The following is an 8,192-nucleotide window of genomic DNA, read 5'->3' on the forward strand; positions in this document are numbered from 1 at the left end:
CGAAGCCAGAATGGTGCGCTTTGCCCCGCCGTGGTGCCGCACTGCGGAGGGTCAACATCGAGGACAAAACTGCACCCTGCGCAGAGTGCTTGCATGCAGCGCTACTTTGCCCCTGGCGCGCAAAACGTGCGCGAACACGCGCACGCGCATATTTTATTGTTTGCAGATGCTGAGCATCTGCGGCAAGCGCTCGAACCTTGTCAAACTGCGTGCTCCGACATACCTGGTTGCAAGCAAACACCAATGAATTTTATAATTAATCCTGACGACCCGTTCAATGAACCCGTCCACTTTCGGCCGCTCTTCACCACACTGTTTTTGGACGAGGTCGAGCAGAATGTCGTCTTCGCTGTCAGACGAACTTGAAGAATGCTCATCGATTGCGGCAACTAGCAGCGCTTCCTTTCTCATCGCCGACAAATCCACTAGCTAACTCCGTCAACTCCGTTGCAACGTACCACAGCTATCGGGCCAGAGCGTCCGCGGTTCTGCAGTCGGCAGTACGCGCGCACGTCGCGCGTCCCGCAGTGCTTGCTGGGATTGCACTCCGCGCACCGCCGATTTTCTCGGTGCGAGACGGGGCAACGGAAAACCGCTCCAACAGGGTGCGCTTCCGGTGATCGAGGATGCTCAGTGCGCACCGGTGCGATTGATCGAGGATGAAAGTGCGCACCAAGGCGCCCCGGTGCGCACCGGTGCGGGTGATCGAGGACGCTATTAGTTTCCTTCCTCCGTGGTAGTGAGAAACTCTATGGGCGTGGCCATCCAATGCCTCCTTTACTAGATGCCTGCCGCGTTGTCCAGTAGCTCGGTTCCGGACCCTCTTTCCTTTCTCTCCTCCGCGAAAAGGCAACGAGCGCCTCTCATGGCGAACGCCTGCAACTTTCAATCACTAGCTGCGGCCTCTGAGATTAACATGGCATCTGTCACCGTCTCGGAGGCCCGCAATAACGCCCACTAACAGACGCCCGCGCATATAACGCGCCGGCGGATGCATTCAGCCGCCGCTGCCACATCCGCCAGAAGTGGATGGATGGATGTTATGAGCGTCTCCTTTGGAACGGGGAGGTGGGTTGCGCCATCAAGCTCTTGCCACCGGCTCTTGCTACACTCTTAGGCAAAGTTACACCCTCTGGCTTGCCCCTTCTGCCACACAACAATAATCGTTATCTGCCTTGATGCGTTTCCTTCCTTTAAAGCTGCGAGCCCGGAACTTTCCAGTAACGAACGGCACGCGCGTTATCAGAAGGGGCACTCCAAAGGGTGTAAACTGTTCTATGCTGATAACGCGCGTGCCTTCGTTACTGAAAAGTACCGGGCTCGCAGCGTTAAAGAAAGGAAACGCATCAAGGCAGATAGCGATTATTGTTGTGTGGCAGAAGAGGCAAGCCAAAGGGTGTAACTTTGCCTAAGAGTGTACTATGCTGCCTAATATATCCTACCTAGGTTAACCAATGAAAAAAGAAAAAAATAACACTATGAACTACCACGTCCAAACTTTCTGATCCCCTATTGCGAATTGTGCTTTTGTACGTCTCCGTCTTTTGTCGTTTCCCTACTTTTCTTCCACCAAGTTTTTTCCAAGTTGAAAAGGCAACGAGCGCCGCCTCACGGAATTTATGCTAAACTAACTTCAACTAAGGGAACCGCCGCTACCACGGAGGAAGGAAACTAAGGAGAGGCCCTGACGTCACTCTTTGTGAAGCAAAAGTGAAGCCGGAATTTGGCGTTGCTCATGGCGATGCTCCGCCTTTTGGGCCACCCTCCTCTCTTGTTTACATCTTTCGCGAAACCACGCCGCGCTGCGCGTGGTGTCGCGCGCTCGCGCAACATCTGGCAGAGCACAGTGCAGGTAACACAGCGCAACAAGACACGGTGACTAACGCAAAGCCACCCACTCAGCGCCTTTGCCACGGCCCGAAACCTACCAGAGCAACACGTGTGAGCGCTCAAAACCATAACAACGCCGCCATTGTGGCCCAAAAGGCGTGGCTATACAACAAAAAAAATAAAAAAGCAGCAAGAAAATGAGAACCTACTACGTCATTTCCGCCACACTTTTCTTCTAGCGCGCGGAGGGGGTAGGGCCTCTCCTTAGTTTCCTTCCTCCGTGGCCGCTACAATGTGAAAGCGAGCAACGCGGCGGGCATCTAGTAAAGGAGGCATTGGGCCATCAAATGCATACTCTCGTCCCCAATGTCTCCACATTCTGACAGGACTAAACGAATTCTTATAGCGTCCTCGATCACCTTGCCCCGGGGTTGCCCCGAAACCAGAACGGTGCGCTTTGCACCGCCGTGGTGGCGCACTGCGGAGGGTCAACATCGAGGACAAAACTGCACCCCGTGCAGGGTGCTTGCAGGCAGCGCTACTTTGCCCCTGGCGCGCAAGACGTGCGCGAACACGCGCGCGCGCACATGTTATTGTTTGCAGGTGCTGATAGCGTCCTCGATCACCCGCACCGGTGCGCACCGGGGCGCCTTGGTGCGCACTTTCATGCTCGATCAACCGCACCGGTGCGCACCGACCATCCTCGATCACCGGAAGCGCACCCTGTTGGAGCGGTTTTCCGTTGCCCCGTCTCGCACCGAGAAAATCGGCGGTGCGCCGGGGTGCAATCCCAGCAAGCACTGCGGGACGCGCCGCGCGCGCGCGCACTGGCGACTGCAGAATCGCGGACGCTCTGGCCCGATAGCTGCGGTTGCAACGGAGTTGACGGAGTTAGCTAGTGGAGATGTCGGCAATGAGAAAGGAAGCGCTGCTAGCTGCCGCAATCGATGAGCTTTTGTCAAGTTCGTCTGAGAGCGAAGACGACATGCTGATCGACCTCGTCCAATAACAATGTGGTGAATAGCAGCCGAAAGTGGACAGGTTCATTGAACGGGTCGTCAGGATTAATTATAAAATCCATTGGTGTTTGCTTGCAACCAGGTATGTCGGAGCACGCAGTTTGACAAGGTTCGAGCGCTTGCCGCGGATGCTCAGCACCTGTAAGCAACAAAATATGCGCGCGCGCGTGTTCGCGCACGTTTTGTGCGCCAGGGGCAAAGTAGCGCTGCCTGCAAGCAACCTGCACGGGGTGCAGTTTTGTACTCGATGTTGACCCTCCGCAGTGCGCCACCGCGGTGCAAAGCGCACCATTCTGGTTTCGGGGCAACCCCGGGGCAAGGTGATCGAGGACGCTATGAGCATCTGCGGCAAGCAGCGCTCGAACCTTGTCAAACTGCGTGCTCCGACATACCTGGTTGCAAGCAAACACCAATGGATTTTATAATTAATCCTGACGACCCGTTCCTGACGACCCGTTCAACGAACCTGTCCACTTTCGGCCGCTCTCCAACACATTGTTTTTGGACGAGGTCGATCAGCATGCCGTCTTCGCTGTCAGACGAACTTGAAAAAAGCTCATCGATTGCGGCAATTAGCAGCGCTTCCTTTCTCATTGCCGACATCTCCACTGGCTAACTCCGTCAACTCCGTTGCAACCGCAGCTATCGGGCCAGAGCATCCGCGGTTCTGCAGTCGGCAGTGCGCGCGCGCGTCCCGCAGTGCTTGCTGGGATTGCACCCCGGCGCACCGCCGATTTTCTCGGTGCGAGACGGGGCAATGGAAAACCGCTCCAACAGGGTGCGCTTCCGGTGATCGAGGATGGTCGGTGCGCACCGGTGCGGTTGATCGAGGATGAAAGTGCGCACCAAGGCGCCCCGGTGCGCACCGGTGGGGGTGATCCAGGACGCTATTAGTGAAGAACAGTTAATGTAGACTCCCCTTTCTTTCAAAAAAAGCTAAGCACAGTGGAACTTAGCTGATAATCAAAATTTAGGATGTGCTTAACCTTGTTTGTAACACGTAAAACAACAGTTTTTTCTTTATTTACTTGCATTTTCCATGTTTCACACCATTCTTCAACAGACGCCAGTGCCTCGCTGAGCATTTTTTTGATCCTTGTGGTTACATATCTCTCGATAAATTAAACAGTCGTCGGCGAACAGTCGCACAGTTACGTTTTCATTAATATCTGAACAAATATCATTAATATAAGCGAGAAATAATATCAGTCCAAGGACAGACCCTTGAGGAACGCCTGAAGTGACAAATAAACGATCGGACTGGTAGCCGTTTACGTCCACATACTGCGTCCTACCTGATAAATATGACCTGACCCATTCCAATATATTGTTATTTATTCCAAGCTCTTTCAATTTGATAATTAATTCATTATGAGGGACCCTATCAAAAGCTTTTGAGAAATCAAGGCATATTGCATCAACCTGTTTTCTGTTATCTATTGCTTTTGAAAAGTCGTGGATGGTTTCAACCAGCTGTGTGATAGTTGACAGTTTTTGCCGGAAGCCATGTTGGTTCGAATGTAGTGCTTTCTTATCTTCTAGGTACTTATATATTGCTTTCGATATTATATGTTCGAGGAGTTTGCAGCAGACGCAGGTTAAAGAAATTGGTCGATAATTTTCAATTTTCTGCTTGTCATCGGTTTTGTGTATCGGGATAACTTTCGCAACAAGCCAGTCGTCTGGGACCTGTTTTTGTTGCAAGGATGCATTAAAGATAACTTCTAGGTATCTAGCAACCCATTCAGCGTATCTTCGCAAAAAGGCATTTGGAATTCCATCCGGACCTACAGATTTATGTTCTCTGATATTTAGCAGCAGCGATAGTAATCCTTCATAGCTAATTTGTACATCTGGCATATCTGACACGTCTGAAAATGATGTTACTGTAGTTGGAGCAGTAGAATTAGAAACATTTGAAAAGACAGACTGGAAGAACTGGTTATGGTAAGAGGCAATTGTTGAAGAGTCAGTTATGATTTCGTTGTTAACAACAATGCTGTATTGGCTTTGAGTGGTTTGCGACAAGTGACGCCAAAACTTTTGCGGAGAAGATACCATGAAGTTAGGAAGGGTTTCCTCGTAGTATTTCTTTTTTGCTTGCCTAAGCTTTATTCGAAGCTGTGCTGATAGGTTAGATATCTTTCCACGACTTTTTACTTTCCTTTGTCTTCCTATTTTTCGCTTCAGGCGAACGATCTCTCGTGTTTCATACGAAACGCACCTAACTCTTCCTTTTACGCACTTATAGAGTCGTCATATTTGACTATAAGAACTCACCAGAATAATAAGAATCATGATGAAAGGTCCGCTGGTCAGTGTCCTAACACAGATTTATAATGTTGACACCATATAGCCAGATTTTTTCTACGCAAAATGCAATAGCTGAGTGCTAAGGGTAACGCACAACTTCGCGTGTTGAATTTACAGACATTCTATTTATGCAAACTTTGTGGAGACACGGCGCATATATGCATTGCCAAAACCAGTACAGACCCCTTCAACGCTACATAGCTTGCGATATCCAAGCCGCAAATTTTCTGGGCTCACACGGTTTTGAAGAAGAAACTGTGGTTCAGGCATGACAGCAGAAAGAAGCCGACATATCCTTCAATAAGCACGGCTCGAGCCCCAAGCATGCACGAAGGGAGCGAGTAAGCGCGCCAGCCGAGCGAGCCGGAGCGAGCGGCGTCCTGGCCGTGACGTCACTCGCGAGATGACGCCACTCCAACTCTGGCGCCGGCGCAGCTGTCAACTCAGCAAACCGCCCTTAGCCGCAGCTGCTCTGATCTGGGAGCAACTGGATTTTTTTGCGGGACCACAACAACGCCACCGAAACTTGTGAGCCAATGTAAGCTTCGCTTGAAAGCTACTGGCATAGCTACTGCGAACCAAACGTCTCAGCAGATCTCGATTCTTCCTCCATGATCTCGACGCAAGGGGACACGTGCTGGGCCACCACTGTGGCTTCACGAAGCGTTCGCTTGCCAAGGCTGGCTGCGCAATGTAATGCTCCCTTCAATATTTTAACGCGACAGCGTTAAGTGCCCCGTGTCGCAAAAAATCCGGGGTCAGCGTCGGATGTCGCTTGGCGAAAAAATGTCATTCTGACCCGCACCAACGCAGGCCCTCCGCGTGGTGCAGGGGCGATACTGAACTAATTGAATTCATCAAACTAAACTACGTCTGAAAATCGTAAAGTACGGCCTAAACAGGGCCTATAGACATGATAACGTCGGAGTTTAAGTTGAATGTGCCAGAAAACGTAATTCTGTTACGCAGGAACTCAAATGTGAACCCCATTTCCGAGCGGCGCGGCCCGCTCGGTTCCTTGCAACAAGATCATCGCACCCGTTTCTACGCAACCGGAAGAAAGCTGTGGTTGCCGGGAAGCGCGACCGCGACAAGCACTCAGGCATGTTTGAAATCTATCGCGTTCCACTGTTTATGGCGATCCTCCAAATTTTTCGTACTTCCTTCATGGCCACGGCGCTCCGGAGACAGCCAGCGAGACCTAACGGTAGCTGCTGGGCTTGAGATAAGAATTGTCTGGGCATGCGTGGTCGACGCATCTAATCTCTGGCCCAGCCACTGGCGATAGACGTCGCTGGCTGGCTCCGGAGCAAACATTCTTAAAGGGGCCCTGAGGGGCCCATTAAAAGGGCAACATTTATCGAATTCGATAGATGCTTTTGAAGTTCGACTAAATCAGAAATACTTTGCCGCGAGAAGTACTTCAATGCACCGACAAGCAGGCGACCAGCCACCTTCCTGTCGCATTGTCTATCTGTGCCTGTCGATTTTCTCCCTTTTCAAGTTTGCTGACATTCCCCTAGTATAACGGTATAATTAGGCACTACACGCCTGTACTGACTAATGCATAAAAGGCAGCAAACTATCAAGGACAAAAGATCAGTTTTAAACATGGGTTCACGAATTGCCGCTATACAAGAACTGCATGCTCCCAACAACATTAGGGCTTAGTTGCAAACAAGCTCTCAAAAAAAAAAAAGGAAAGAAAGAAAGAAAGCCCCTAGCTTTCCAGATAACATTGATTAACGCTTGTGTTGGGGCTAGTTGGAATATCATACTTTTTGTCTTATCAAACTTATCATACTGTTTAAACTTTGCAGCGCAGCTTTTTAAACCCAAGCTTTCCAAAATCGCTAAATAAATGGCTGCAAAAAAAGAAAAAGTTGGGAGCTGCAAATAAATAAAAATAAATAAAAGGTATAGAAGGACTTCTGTGTCGTAACACATGTAAAAGTGCCCCTTGCAAGGAAAACATCGCATCGTTGTGTAATGTAAAAATAAAACTGCTGCGTAGCTAGACTGCCTAAGCACTAAATGCCAGACTACAAGCAAAAATCACAGGTTGTTATGTAGGCTTCAGCCGCGAAACCGCAAACAAAGCTTGCATTATGCCCATCTTGTTTCTACACTGCTTCAAAAACTTTGTCGTTGTCACACTTATCACAACTAGCGATGCTTTGTTCAGCAGACTGAGAGCACTAAGCAGACTTAAACAGTGGGTCGCGATCATTGCGAAATATTTGGTTAGTTTCAGTTGTTCGAAAACACTTCTTTTCTAAAGGAAGTCGTATTCTAATACGACTGAAATATTACAAACTGACTATTCGTGATGTTTTCAAATATTTGCCCATCCCTGTAGCTTCCTATCCAATGTGGTTCAAAAGATTCGATGTATTTTCCAATTTCTTATGTGAGTCTTTTCCATAATATTTTATTCTGTCCGAATAAAAATTCGTTGCAGACTCATTCGTCAATTAGCTTGCCGTAAGGGGTATCTTCCCGACTTTCCGCAAACACACAGCGTTTTTGGAATAGAACCTGCAGCATCTCCAAGGAAAAGCGTCTGCAACATTTCGCGCGGCAGATCCAACCACCGTGGATCCAACCGTCGCCGCTGAAACTCCAGCAACGTTAATCACCCATGCACCAGTTGCCGTCGACACAACAGCGAAATGCGAGGGTCATGCCACTTTACGCAGCGAATATGCCCGAAGCCCAGACCGCAGCCTTTCATGCAGCCTCAGGAGCCCGCCGGTAACGTTCACATAATTATCGCAGCCAGCTGCTTCAAGCTGAATGTGTCTCACGAGCGGCGAACTAACTGCTGTTACATATCCGCCCCAATGTATGGGCTTGCTGTCTGAAATATTCGAAACTTTCTAATAACGAATCGAATGTTGTCCTTCCTTATTCGGTTCTCGAATGAAATAGTGCACTATTCGCAAACCCGTATATGTTACGAAAAAAAAAAAAATGAATGCTTCACTTTGTCAACTGTGCACGATCAAATGCGAAACAGAAGCAAGGGTG

The sequence above is a fragment of the Dermacentor andersoni genome, chromosome 7 (assembly GCF_023375885.2).
Source record: "Dermacentor andersoni chromosome 7, qqDerAnde1_hic_scaffold, whole genome shotgun sequence".
Classification (NCBI taxonomy): Eukaryota; Metazoa; Arthropoda; class Arachnida; order Ixodida; family Ixodidae; genus Dermacentor; species Dermacentor andersoni.